The sequence below is a fragment of the Protopterus annectens genome, chromosome 12.part0 (assembly GCF_019279795.1).
Source record: "Protopterus annectens isolate FY-2018-M chromosome 12.part0, PAN1.0, whole genome shotgun sequence".
NCBI lineage: Eukaryota > Metazoa > Chordata > Ceratodontiformes > Protopteridae > Protopterus > Protopterus annectens.
The window spans coordinates 1319274931-1319291007 of record NC_056746.1 but is presented as its reverse complement, the minus strand read 5'-3'; positions in this window follow the sequence as shown (position 1 = coordinate 1319291007).

Genomic DNA, 16077 nt, shown 5'->3' with positions numbered 1-16077 from the left:
ATAATTAACAAATAGTTTGTGTTTTACTGGAAAAATCTATATTTCCTACACTGTAGTCCAGCAGGTAAAGTAAATTGCAAAGAAGAGAATATTCTAGACATGTACATATCTTAATATATTTTTAATAAAATGTTTATTGGCATTTCACAGCACTAAGTATAGACAACTTTGATGTTTTCTAGGTCAGGTATAATTTAAAACTACCGTGGTTTCTTACACAGTATGGTATGACCCAGAATGCTGTAGTTAATATCTAATCAAGGTGGCAGATGGCTTAGTATTATTTTGAGATTACGAAATTATTATTATATTATTATTTTGAGATAAGAGAAATGGTTTACATAGTGTCCTGAATACAAGTATTTATAACACGTTTTTATGGTATTGCATCTCAACAAACTCATATATCTGAAAGATTTTTTATGAAAATCATAGATCTGCTCCTGCTCCAACCCACGCTAGCATCCTACTTGCACGTCAATATCCCCTACCCCTGCTACTTCCACCACCCCTTTTCTCATCCCACCCCCATATCACAACCTTACTTGTTAATGTTATATTTCAGCTTCAATTTGTACCTAATTTTTCCAATTTGTATGCCCTTTTAGTCCCAACTCTACACTGCACCTCTCTCAGCTTCCTCCCCCTAATACCCCCAACATATGCTTTGCTTCCTCACCACTTTCTTATTCTGTCTTCCCTCATTCCTGAACACCAGCATCCTACTACCAGTGTTCTTTAGATAATCACTACTATCATCTTTTTTCCTTGAATAAATATTAACCTCTCTGCTCACTCTTTTCTCCCTTGGGAACTTTACTAGCTCTCCCTATAAAATAACTTGCTTATGAAATTTAATGTGCATCTTACTTTTACAGCCTATGCATTTCAACACAATGTACTATTTCTGTTTCTTTTTTTAATACATTGTAAATAGTAAAAAAAAAAAAAACTTGTAATATTATGACTCCGTAATTGTTTGTTTTAGTATTAAGACTTTCTTATTGTAATCCTATGTCTGTACATTGTTGCTATTTGGAGCTTTTCTCCCTGGGTCTCCTCTGAAAATGAGTATATCTGACCAAGTTGGAATTTCCCAGTAAACAAATGCCAGTTTGTCCCGGTCCCCTTCAATAAACACATCACACCGAATGACATTCGATGACCTTTATTAAAACTTCTATAACATAGCTTTGTTCACCAACTTTATTATTTACAACTGAACATAATATCATTGATTATAACACAGCATAAATATCTCTGTAAATCAGGGCAGCATACCTACTCACCCTGGCCCATAAGCAGCGTTCATACCTTGGCTCGTTTACTTTACTTATGAAGTGCCGTCCTTGTAATGCTAATCAGGGGAAACAGAAGAGGGCAAGCCTGTCCCTCCTCTCTGCCAACCAGCCTGACCAGGCTGTTCCAACATTGTTCAACCAACTACCTCCTATAATGGGAAGGCTTAAGCCAAACATCATTCGGTGTACCCATCATCTCTAAGCCCATAGAATCCTGCATACCATCCCTGAAACACCCTAATGAAACTAAATAAAATAGGATTACCCATGACTCCACTGTACAAAGAGAATAAATTCCTTTTAGACTGCTTCCTTCCAGCCACTAATCATGGCTCAGCCTGAATGGAATGACAAACTATAGCCACAACCATGTCAACTGTAGCATATAACCTTAGCCCACCAAACTACCCAGTTCTAGCTGTGCACTAACCTGATTACTGTAGGGAATAGTCTAACTCTAAAACATTAATGTCCTAACCCTAAATGGCAGAAAACCAGCACCCTTTGACCTAGCTCCTGAAAACTCACCTATGCTCAGCAATGAAGTACTCTACGTGCCCAGCCATAAACACCCCCAATTCACTCATTACCAAATGACAATCTGGAATAGAACCCAGGCCACCCCACTCAGAATCTCCTAGCAACCATCCAAACTAGAAACTCAAACTACTAACCATCCTTAAACACTGCTTGTCCCTGGCCTTTCCCCTCTTAGGTTCTCTTCCCCTATGTTACCTCTACCTGTAGTATGGAATTGAAACCTGGCTTACGGCTGTCATATCCTGCAACCTAGCTTCCCTTAAACCTTCTAGCTCCAGTGTAAGCAATGTGCCCAGTTTCTAAAAATTACCCCAACATAGTCACCTACCTGCCATGCTTCCTAAAGCCCTACCTACAAAACTCACCCAAACCACGAGTGAATGATCCTTGTGCTACTCTGTAAAAATTTAACCTGTTAGTGACATTAACACTACCTACTCAAGGAACAAGTTTGTCACCCCAAAGCTACCACCAGTTAGGAACAAACTCTGGCCTCTTGTCAAGCAAAAACATGTCATTGACCCTTCCCCCGAATATGATTTAACAAATGGAAGAGTAATTATAATCCCCCAAGGTTCCAACCTCCCGAAAGCAAGGGTTTAACTCGGCTGGCTTGCAAAGAAGAGAAATGTAGGTCTAAAATAAACCCATTTGAATCCAATAAGGTATGTCCCACATACTCACCACCTCCTGTCAAATCCTCAGTGTGCTCCATACAACCTGCCTTACCATAACTGAAACCATCCCCTTTCCTGTCTACCTTATGTTATCTGCCATAAGCCCACCCCAACTCTATTCGTCTGCCAAGGTCTAACCCAAGTAAATTAACCCACTGCCACCATGGTAAGCTATCAAGTAATTAACATCTATCCAAGCAACCTCTTAAACTAACCGACATGCAACTTCACTAATGCATAACTCCCCAAAACCAAATTTGAATGATAACCATGCCCCATCTATCTATCCCTTACCAAACTGTTATGAATGACCATAAATTCACCCCAGGAATTCCCATGCCACTCGATGGACAGAAAGAACCATATGTGGACAAACAGATTGGACTTAGCTAACCTTGCAACAAACAGTCCAACCATTGCCCTCATATTTTCTTAAGCTCCTAAGACTGTTGTGATTCTAGCCCACATGCCACCAAACTTTCCAAACTCAGCCCCAGCCCTGTAGGGTCTATACCGAATCAGCGAATGCTTAAAAAAGCGAACGCTGATTCATCAACCCTTTTTAAGCAAAAGCTTACAATCCCAAACACTCGGAACAGCGATTTTTTTCCAAGGGAAAAAAAATTGCTTTTCCACAAAAAAAAAAAAAGTTCTTAAAACAGTACCTCCCTACTTAAATATACCAACTCCGAAATTCCACCACAGTGGAGGAAATGGCAAACTCTTGATCCGGCCCAGCAATTTTTTCCCTGGGAAAAAAATTGCTTTTCCGGGTGTCCAGGATATTAAGCTTTCACTTACATAGGGTCAATGAATCAGCATTCACTTTTTTAAGCATCCGATGATTCAATATAGACCTGCCCTGTATTACCTTGACACAACCATACCACCCTCTGCAACCCCATTGTGTCCAACTCCAACTAACAAAATCCATACAAGAAGAATGCATCACCTTCCAAAGTCATGTCAAGAGGACACTGACCACTGCTCAGTCAACTCACACCCATCTCTGATGGCATTACGCACCAGACACGCCAATGGGACTTCATTGAGACAGCTTCCATCAACTTGAATCTGCTTCCTTCCGCTCAACTGATGCCCACTCAAATTCCATACCTCCTTGATCTGCAAAAGAAAAACAATTAATCACCTTGCCTTTACCAAATGACCATGTCTATATAGCAAACGTTATCACTATGACCGCCACCCCTTTAATATCTCTGCAAGTTATCTTACCAAATAAAAACTCTGCATGGAAAAACGCAGTTTGAATAAGGCATAAATAAACTAAATTCCATCCCATCTGCACCCTCAGGGCAGAATTGTCCACGCGTTGCAACTCCCAAGATAAACAAAATTGAGACAAAGGACCAACATAGAGACAACCTTAAGATGCTGCCTGTGCAAACCTAGGAATCCAATAGAACAGGCTTCCCACTAAGATGAAACCCCCGAAGAGCATGCAGCATATACCAGGAAACCCATCAAGAATATCATTTGGAAAGTCATGCAGTAGATGCATTGAACAATTAGTCCATGTATAAGCAGTAGTTACATTATATACATTGTAGGTACAACAGTTATATCGTAAGTGATCAGAAACAATACACATCCTGTAAATAATGCCATCTCAAACATAAATTTCTCAGAAAAGGGTACACTAGTATTTTACCTTATCTTTGGTACTATAAGTTACAAATATCCTGAAAACTGAAGTCTAAGCAATAATTGTAAGGGACAACTGTCATTCTATTTCTAAATACAAGCAAAATCCAAAACATACACAGCATTAAATGAGAGTGCCTTTTGCAGCATGGAATACAAATCCTGCAGTAAGTTCATGTTCATGGACTACTTGTCACAGCTACTCTAACTCAGTCTGTTACCTTACTACAAAAAGAGATGCCAAAAAAAAAAATAAAAAAAAAACTTCTTCTTGTATAATCAGTGTAAGTGTATGAGTCATATATCACAACCTTCAGGCAATGAAAATAGCTGCAAAGGCTCTTGAAATGTAGGCACATCAGGCCAAAACCCGGACACCTAAACAGCATGCAGTTTGAGTACCTAATGACAAATAACTCCTGCTATTTTAAGTAGGATTGTGGGAATCTACTCAGAAATACAAAAAAAAAAAAAAAATTGCAAGTGACAAAAGTTATAAGCATATTATGAAAAACACATTGTAAAATCTGAAGATTTTAATAAGATACTGCAAAAATCTGCCTTGCAAAGTCATTTATTCTTGCTTCTGAAAAGGGAGATGTCATCTTTCTTTAAATTATTGATTCTGCCAGTATGTTGGTCATGTAGTTTGGTTTCCTGTGAAATAAAGAGCTTTAAAATCACACCTGTTGAGTAGTGACATCAGGAAAGTCAAACCTGAAAAGAGGTACATGCCTCCAAAAATTGGCACATCGTGCAAAGGGGCAAATTAAGCATGCAAATGGGTACATGCCTCCAAAATAGGCACAAGGCACAGCTGAGAGGTCTGATGTGTGTATGACTTGGGGTAATAGATGACATAAATATTCTGTACTTTGTCTGGGCCAGCAAGGTTACTAACTATAGTTGGAGGTTTGACACTACTATTTTGTTCAGAACTTTAGAATTTTAGACTTGTGAAGTAATGTTATCTACAAACTCTAGCCTGATTTGTGCATTATGACCTCATATAAACATACTTGTATTTTAAAGCAGAAAGAATAAAATAAGTTGAAAATAAAGGCATTATTCCTTAAACAGCATTAAATCACATTCATTACTTAAGGAAAAACACTGTCCTGATGGCATGACTCAACTTGAAGGGTCCTTTGTCTTATGTCAGCCCCGTTATAATTAATATCTTAACAGTATTTAAACTTTCAAAGGGTTGAATTATTGTATCTTAATCCTCTTTTGTTTGTCAGGCTAATGTAAGTACTTTGATACTAGGATTTCCAAATCACCTGTTTCTTTGCCAGAATGACACATCACTCAATGGGAGCTCTACAAACCTAACTAGTGAAGGGACTGTGACATGTGTGACTTGCTGGTCTGCCTCTGGCTGTAACCGACACGATTCCTGCACATTTATGGTATGCCCACTCAACAGCTTTTAACCAGCTCTCGTTTTTTTTTTTTTTTTTCTGAAGACACATGAATCTTATTTTCTCCTGCTTACACAGAACTGCAGTAAGTTTAGGTTTATGGGACCAAATAATTTTTAGCAACAAATCCCAGTGAATCTCTCAGTTAGGTAGGAGGTCTGTGATTTTTTTATTTTTTTTATTTAAGAAACCAATCGCACTAGCCGCGTACACCAGCCTGCTGAGACCCAAGGGAAGTAACACAGTAGCCGCCGCCCACCAAAATAAGTTATCCAGCACAGTGCATCCCAGATTATGCTGTTGCACAACACGACTGTCTGGTTGGCTGAACCTTGCCTCCAATTTCTCCAAGCAAGAAAACAGAAGATACAACAAAAAAAATTCCATCCGCCGCAAGCATGGACCACACCAATACCCCAGGCAGGTCACACACAAATAGGCCCATGCCCGAGAAAAGAAATTTGTGGCTCTCCTAAGCTCCGGAACAAAAAGACCAAGGCACGAGCATGGGACAAAGCTGACTAGGATCTCACGGACCCAGAACCAGCTCCTGCTAACTAAAGAAAACCTACCCTCGAAAGAGATACTACCACAACCACCAATGACCGCTGCCTACCTGTCATGACTCGTGAATAGAAATGGCCATTTTGACAGCCCGCACTGACCAAATGCTTGCCCACACAATAGATGCTATATGCAGCCCCCCCTGCAAGACAATGAACCCAAATGAAAGCCACCAGAAGCCACCACTACCAAGCCTCCAAAAGGCACAAAGCCCTCATGGCAGCCAAAAAACCCCCACCAAACCAGGCATGTCTATATGTCAGCTTTCAGTGATTTCTCCTGTTCACCTGGTGAATCTGGGCATACTGGAGCAATGCAGCAATTGCCTCCTGTATACAGACAACCTTCTCCTCCTACCACCCAATGCTACAACCTGCGAGAGATGCACTTACATAGCCAAACTGGAAGCAAAGCTCTCTCCACCCAAGATTGTGCTAGCCAGTCAAGAAGAGAAGGTTAACACCTGCACTACACCTCAATCAACACATAGCCCTTCTAAACCCACACCACCAACACCCACACATAGCAACACTAAACCCACATATGTGGAGGCCCTTAACATTAACCTGCCCAAGCAACAAGGACCTCCGAAGCTGAAACGCAAACAAACACCAATCACAACCAAAGTGTCACATAGCTCACAACACCAGTGTGCCACCCAACAACATCCCCTAAGGCAAGACAACATACCCAACACTTTAGTTATAGGTGACTCTATAGTCAGGCACACTGATGTCCCACTCACCAGGCTGAACAAGGAGAAAATTACAGCCTGTCGGGTGCCAGGACCCGCCACATAACACATGCACTCAAGTCACTCCACAACAAGTATAAATATGACTCTGTAATTGTCCATGTTGATGTGAATGACTTGAGATGTACCTCCCTGGACTACATGAAAAGAGACATGGAAGAGCTCTCAGATCATGTGACCAAGGCAAGTATGACCCTAGCCCTGAGTAGCATCCAGCCTTCGCCCAGAATGATACCACAGTATAAGGACAAAATGATTGATTTCAGCAATTGGCTAAGCTTCTGGTGTCATTCAAAGAGGATCCAGTATCTGTCTGCCTGGGACGACATGACCGACAGACCATGATGCTTTGCCAGAGATGGTCTGCACCTGTTGCACCTGGGATTCAGCTTATTGATTAAGGATCTTGCCACCCTGATAGTGCCTTTTTTAGGCAAAGTTCAAAGGACAAAACCATCACCGTAAAAGGGTAGAAGCATACAAAATCCAAAGGTAATGCTACTTGATGCTAGAAGTCTAAACCTCAAATTCACTCTCTCGAGGCAATCCTAATAATGGAGAACATCGATATCTGTGCAGTAACTGAGACCCAGTTCAAGACCCAAGAGAGCACCCCTGCAATACCAGGCTACAACTTTTACCACACTTTTCGGCCATCAAACCAGGACCAAAACACTAAAGGTGGAGGAGTGTCCATATTCAGCAAGGATATTCACAACACCAGGCTAGTTGCCCCACACAATGCATCTGAAATTCTCCAGGTGCAACTAACACTAGGTAAGACTGCAATCCAAATTGTAGCTTGCTACAGATCCCCCACCATGCCCCAAGATTCTCACTACACCTTTTTAAACATACTAGAAAATATTAAGATACAACAAAACACCCTAATATTGGGTGATTTCAACTACCCTGCCATTAACTGGGAAAACTACTCATGTACCAACACCTTTGCCAAACGGTTCTTGGAATTCATAAATTCCAGTGCCCTGGATCAACTAATCCTTAGTCCCACCAGGGGCTCCAATATCCTAGACCTGGTGATTACTAACATGGGAAATTGATGCTCCACACCTATGTTCACCCACTCGTTGGTCAGGTCTGAGCATAAGCTAATCACCCTTGACATCCACATCCCACCCCCCAGTAAGGAAACCTCCATAAAAACTTCTCCAGAGCCAACTTCATGCTACTCAAGTCAAAAGTGACAAACTTCATAATACTTATGCAGATGGGAACTGAAAGTTCGACTGCTGAATCCTACACTAAGGCACTGTACGAGCACATCTGCTCATGCATGAATTATGCCATCCTCAGTAGAACAAAGACGCTCTCCTCCAAAAAAAAAGGAAGCCAATCTGGTGGTCCCTTGCCATAAACAAACTTTACAACAAAAGGAAGAAACTGTTGCAGAAAAGAGGAAAATCCCAGGATGCAAAAAACTCCCTTAGCAGCCTCAGTAAGAAGCTGAGATCCCTCATAAAATCCTCCAAAGCTAGTTACGAAAAAAAACTTGCCAAAGATTCCAAAGACATCCACAAGGCATTCTATAGGTATGGCAAGAATCTAAATGGCAATGCTCAGATCTGCTCTGAGCTACAACAGAATGTCATTAAATATATTGATCCCAAGGATATTGCCAGTATCCTGGCAGATCTATTCAGTGCAAACTTCAACCCCCTCTCACCCCCTAAAGGGCCCATCTCAATATCAAAAGATTGCCAAATTCTGGTAATAACAACCACACAGGTAAAAAAACACACTCTCCAAAGCTAAGAATACAGCATCCATGGGACCAGATGGCATCCCAGGCTGTGTACTACATAAACTACAAAATGAACTGGCACCTCACCTAAGTGTCATGTTTAATCATAGCCTCATCTCAGGTTTCGTGCCCACTAAGTGGCGCAAAGCTAAAGTTATCCCACTCCACAAGGGGGGATCTACCTTGGATCCCGGGAACTACCACCCCATCAGTCTGATGAGCCTGATCTGCAAGGACATGGAATGTATTAACATGGAACTTATAAACGAAGACATTGGCAACTTTCACACTGGCCCCATGCAGTTTGGGTTCGTGAAGGACCAATCTTGTCTCCTGAACTTGATTGACTTCTTTGAATCAGTTTTCAGAGCCGTGGGCAAGGGTAAGGTGGTTCACACAGCCTATCTGGACCTCACCAAGGCCTTCGACACCATCCCCCACTCTGGAATCATAGATAAACTTACTAATCTGGGCATTAGTCCCTACGTCACTCGATGGGTTGCCAACTGGCTTACTGGACAGAAACCACACTGTAAAAGTTGCCGACTCCAAATCCAGTGCCAGACAAATGGAGTACCTCAGGGTTCAGTCCTGGGACCACTCTTGTTTGCCATCTACTTTTCTGAAGTACAGGCCAACACAAAGGGACTCTGGCTAACAAAGTTCGCAGATGACTGCAAACTGGGAGCCATTATTGAATCCCCAAATGATGTGATACTCTACAAAAGGGCCTTACAATGCCAAGAAATGTGTAGTTATCCCCCTTTGGGAAAAAATGTGTACCCATGAATTACCACATAGGTGGCAGTACACTAAACACAGAAAGTGTGATAAGAGACTTAGGGACACAGGTGGACAGTGGTCTCACCTTCAATAACCACATCGCCACAACAGTTAGGAAAACTTTCTATGTGGCACACCTCATCACTAAGGACTTTTCATCCAGAAAAAAGGAGGTCATTGTCCCACTGTTACTCATCCCTCATTAGACCCATTATAGAATACAACACCCCATTTGGTATGTACTTCTCAAAACATCTGCAACAACTGGAAAGGCCGCAGAAATACCTCACTAAAAGAATTAAAGGCCTAAAGCAGATGCCCTTTGCTGACTGTCTAAAAAAATTCTACCTATACTCTTTCGCATATCGTCTACTCAGAGGCAAACTCTGCTTAACATACAAGACCATGTCATACCCAGAGCTGTTGGACATACTACACACAAAGAAATCCCAATTCCTCAGAAAGACACGCTCCAGGGATCTAAACCTTGTCATCACAATAAACAAAACATGCTGGAGGGATAGGTTCTTGACACAGAGACTCCCCAGACTCTGGAATAGACTGCCCATACATGTCAAGCAGAGCCTCTTTGGCCATCTTCAAAAGGAACCTTGATGATTGGATGGGAGATCGAAAGTTCACTCCGGGGATCACGTCAGTCGCCCTGCTAGACAGGGGTCCAGGGAAGTAAATACTGTGGGCAGAAATAGCCAGGGAATCGTTATGGCTAGACTTGTATAGGCCCTAGGGCTGATAGCCTAGTGCCAACCTATGAACTTATTAAAACGAATAACTAGACCACCACCAACCCAATATAACCCATCAAGCACCCAACCCGTGAACATACCATGGAGAAAACCTCAGACTGAAACATGGAGAGAAGTTAACACCCAAGGCTAGAGAGGAGAAAAGAAGGAAAACAAAACATTAACAAAATGCACTCACCCAGTACCACCATGCCCCTTCTTACCCAAGGCCTAGCTGTCTTCCAAACTACCTACAGGTCATCTCGGACGTAACCTCGCGTTAACAAGTTCACACCAAATGTGATTGCTTACCCAGCTACACTTGTCCTCTTAAGCCCCTACCTACCCATATCTCATTTCATCCCAGTCCTCCTTGCCTCCAGTTAACCCTTTCACTTCCCCAACTCACTTAACACCCACTAACACCCATCTAATCCCTCATGAAGATGTCCCAGGACAACTTGGTTTGTTGCCAAACCTCATAAAAAAATCTGTATCTTCACTATATGGACTAAAGCATTTCCAAAAATACTGGTGTTAAAGTCTAATACAGTATTTCATGGATTATTCAAAACTTATGAAAGAGAGAAATGTACAACTCTCCTGCAGTCACTTAGATGCACACATATACACATACATACAAAACATGCTGAAAGACAGAGGCAGAGACAGACAAACATAAAACTTGGAAAGCATGTCATGCAAACATGTAATACGTGTGTGCTTGTTAATTTCTCAAGATATCTTGGGTTTCTAATACCGTGACAGGAATGGACCCTACTCCTAAGTCAACGCACAAGTCAAGGCACAATTAAAGGTCATGGCATTATTATTGCTTCAGTCATTAATGTTTGCCAGGTGGGCTCTTCTGAACATTTGAATGTATCCAGGTTTGCCAACTTCTGAATTTCATGCAGCCTTAATTTTATCTCTCCATACTGAAGCATGTTTAAAATGTATTTATTAGCCCTGTTGCTCCTATTACTATTGGAATTATCTGTGATGTTAGTATCCCATATGGCTGTAGTTTTTGCATGCTATGTTCAGACATTTTTTACCGCGTTTATGTCAGTACATAGGACACTATAATTGCTAGATATAGCAATTTCAGCGACTAAATGTTACTTTAGTCTTTTCCTGTTTGACTAGTATATCTGGTGTTCTTGCTTCTTATTTCTTAACTGTTGATATTTGGTGACCTTGACTTCCTCATTAACAGCAATTCTTTGTGTTTCATGTTTCCTCAGATATGCATATTTTGCACAATTACCAGTGCAACAGACTTGCCATGCTGTTGTGCCTTTCAGTATACAGTCCCTGAGCCGTAATATTGCGGAGCACAACATGAACATAAGGTGTTTCGAGGCCTGTACTACAGAACCCTAATCGGTCTACTTCTGCTTTGTACACCAACACGTGCTTAGGCCACGGTCTTCAGTTTGTTACTATGCTTCTGCCTTTTCATTTAGATTCAGCTCTCCTTAACTTATTCATTAGTCAAATCTTGATCAACAACTGGTTGTTCCAGGAAGTCTCTGTACTTGTCACTGTAATTATCAGCTTTCCAGTTTTCTTTCATTTTTTCCTGATCTTTCTTTTCTTTTTTTTTTTTTTTTTTTTTCTTTAGCACTTTGTCGCCATCTGATTTTAGTCTACTTCTGGTTTGATTTGCATTACTACTCATTCCAAATTTGAACAGCAATGTAAATTTAAACATGTTTTCTTCATAATTTAGAACTTTTTCTATGTTTGGCTCTGATGATGTCAACAAATGTGTATGCAATCTCATGATTACATACCTATTCATATGGTTACTTGTGAGAGAAGGCCCATACCACCTTCAGACTGTGGAATCTTTTTATATACTGCTTTAAAAGAATGAACCATGTTTCTTGTCCAACAAGTCCAGTGCGTTTTTTTTTTTTTTTTGGGGGGGGGGGGGGGATCATTTGCACCAAAGATGTAAGTTAGAACAAAAACAAACTAATTTACACCTTAAAATGTATTGCTAGATGTGAAGGTAATTTTAACTTTTAGCTTTAGTCTTTTAAGGTTGTTCCTTACTAAGCTTTGTTCTCATTTATTTGTTGTTATTGGTCCTTCATCTATTCCCAGGTATTTATGCAACTTATTTTATATCACACCCTTGTCCCAAGCTTGATATTTTGGGGCTGCTTCAGGTTTTTAGTTTTTTTCCGGTCAATTTTGCTTTTTCACATTCATCAAGACCAAATGCCATTATTATATCATTTCAGAATGTCTTAACCATTTGTAATCATGCTTTCAGCTGCCTGTCTACTAAGGTGAACTTTATTTTACCCAGGAAAAGAACAAATGAGGTGTCATTGGGAGTTTAATTGTAACCATAGCCTGCTTTGCTAAGTAAACATGGGCAAAGGGTAAGAACGGTAAGAATCATTCTATAATATCCCACTTTGACTTTTTATCCTGAGGTAATAATTTACCTTTATCCATGAATCTGTTCTAAAGAGGTTCGCTACTGTTCCATAGTAACTCTTATGTAAGTGATTAATGCAGGATGTATCTTATGCATCTGTATGTATTAATAAAAAAATTAATGTATAATCCACAAATGTAAGATGCTGTAAAAATGCTTTTTTGTAATCTCTCCACACCATACTTATGTGCTAACCATTGTGTCGTACATTTTTTTTAATCGTTTTTTTTTTCTGTTGCCATAATTAGATTTTTTTTTTTTGTAAGCAGCAATAAACACCATCTTATATACTGTCAGAAATCACGTTATTGGTGTATAGTTCTTAGAATGGCTTTCAGGTTTACTCTTTTTCATGAATGGTATGTTTTTTTTTCCTGTTATTAACCAGGTTGGCATCTGTTTGTGATGTGCATATACATTTTTACTCCAGACTAAATGTTTGTGCAGAGATGTTAATATCGCAAATACTGAAAAGATGTATGCCATTTTGTGTGAGTCCGTTTCTTTGTGTTTGAGGGTATGCATATATGTGTGTGTGTGTGTGTGTGTGTGCATAAATATATCTTTAAATGTGTGTGTGCATATATATATATATATATATATATATATATATATATATATATATATACACCTACATATATACACACACACACACACACACACATCGTCGTGGAGGCGGACACCCCAGCACAATAGTGTTGTTATTAAGAAGCATGATGGGCAGATCCAGATGAGTTTTAGGTTCAGTACTTTGGACTATACACTTTACATGTGGAGCTTGCATAAGATTACTCAAATAACATAGCTGCTACAGTCTTTCAATGCTCAACACCTCTTTGGGTATACCCAAGGGCTCAGGTGATAGGGAATGAAACCTTTGAAGCTGAAAGCAAGAAAGACTGTCAGCTATCTAGAATGGCCCAGAGCATGCCTGGCTGAAAAACTGAAACCAATCAGCAAGCTCTGCAAAATTAACTTTCTGAAAATCAATAGAACCAAAATGGGCCTAGCTGTTTTTCTAGCCAAAACATGAATAACCACCCTGTTTTCTTAATGGAATATCACCTTTATCTTACATAATCGCTCCTTCCAAATGACTGATGTAGCTCAAATGGGCATATGTTTCACAAATGCCACATCTTTGCTCTCTTCATCTGGCCAAACTGCCAGCCAACCTGCCATGAACCACTGGCCATCAAAGTAAGCCCCCATGTCTCGGACCCCTATTGCATCCATAAACAATTGTAACTCACCATCCGTTGACCACTTTTGCTTCCAGAAAGACAGACCACTGAAACTGGAAATAACACTGACTGTAAGCTGAAATCCTCTTTAACCAAATAACTCTAACCCAGTGATGTTTACGCTTGCCACCTCTAAGCACAGAAAGTACAGAACGTTCTACCTGGTCTTATAGGCATGCAAGTGAAATTTATCAAGCCAAACAATTGCATAACCTTCTTAATTCTAAGTTTCTTTTTTACGGTGACTTTCATCTTGTCCCTCAACTTTGATAAATGTTTCTGTGGCAAATAAAATGTGCCGATTTTTGACATCCACTGTGACCCCCCCCCCCAAAAAAAAATGTAACACCTTACTCGGGACCACAAGTTTATAATGAGCTTGTATTTGGATTTTGCCTTTTCTATTTGCTGTTCTTGATATTCATTATTTTGGATGTTCAACCTCTGATATAATCATATTCAGTATATATAAGTTGACTTGTCATTTGCCAACAAAAAAAAACATTGCTCTCAAAAGATCGACTTTACAATGTGGATGCTGTAGAACATAACTTTGGGATATGGAAATAAATAAAAAAATAAAATAAAAAAAAATCAGTGTTTTGTGCACACGTATACACACACACACACAAACAAACATCCTCCCACCCACACACATACACCCCATGCAATGTATGTGTAAGACTTCAGATGCATACTATGTACTCTGTCAGCGTTACATTAAAATGCAGCTTGGGGGGGGGGGGTGCTGCATCCTGAGTGTGCAATCATTAGGACTGGACATTAAATGAGGCCCCATCAGCCTAATTTGGTGATAGATCACGTGGATGTAAAAGATCCCATGGCACCTATCAAAAAGAGTTGGAGATGTTTTGCGATACCCTGGCCAAATTTCCCCTAGTAGTATAAATACCACCTTGTGTCTGTCCTAAAGCACCTCACAAAACAATACCTGGTCTACTTTAAAATAAACAAGGATATAAACAAAGGAAAAATGGCTAAAAACTAGTAGGCTAGTGTGACTAACTTGATCAACAAAGGATAAATAAAATAAATATCTCATTGTTTTGACTACTTAACCATTTTCACTAACATAGTAACTTGATTAAGTTATTAAAGTGTTTTTAGGTTATTTTTGGAGGGATTTACTTAGAACCGCAACTAAACTTACATGCAACACAAATGGTGCTTCATTTATACTTAGAGAGTAGGTATGGTGATCAAAGTATGACTCATCGCTGCTTCCTTTTCACTAAAGGATTGATGGCAATAATGTTTGTTAGATTTCTGCAAAACAGTTAATTCCCTCATGTTATGTATTTATTTCTGTATTTTGTTATCTAGGTGGAATTCCATTTTTAGTGGCATTCCAAGAGTACATTCGTTTTAGGTGACTTACTCAGAGTCTGGGCCTGCAAATGGAGGTGGGTGGAATCAAACTTAACTCTACAAGAAAAAGTACTTTACAGTTTATAGCTGTAGTCCTCTGAACTAGACTACAACAGCTTGTCTAACATCTGGGGCAGTTTTCTAGAAAAACTGTAGTCTAATAATGTACTTGATAAAATGTATTCAGAAACTTAAATCCCTTTACAAAAATATATCACCTATACATATATATATATATATATATATATATATATATATATATATATATATATAGGAGGGATATGTTTCACTATGATTGGGTTGACTGTTGCTGTAGGGGATTTTGTAGAGCAGGTTTATTTGAAATGCTTCTGTAGTTTATACATGCTTGATGGATGTTGAGCATAGTTACTTATGAAGAAGAGTATGAATTATTTGTGGTTTGAGTGCTGTTGTGTTAGTATGAAGTGCTTTGTTAGAGTGTGATGGTTGTTAGTGTTATGTGGAAGGTTGAATGAGGTGTGTGTACTTCAAGATAGGCAGGGTCATCAGTCTGAAATGTTTGTATGTACATGAAAAGATAAACCATGGGTTCAAAACATCTCAATACAACACATATAATAGTTTCAATACAACCACAAACCTTTTGAGCCACATGGACTCTTTTTTTAATGCAGAACAAAGACAATTAGTCATCATCTTCTTTCGGCTGTTCCCGTTAGGGATCACCACAGCGGATCATCTGTTTCCATTTCTTCCTGTCCTCTGCATCTTGCTCTGTCACACCA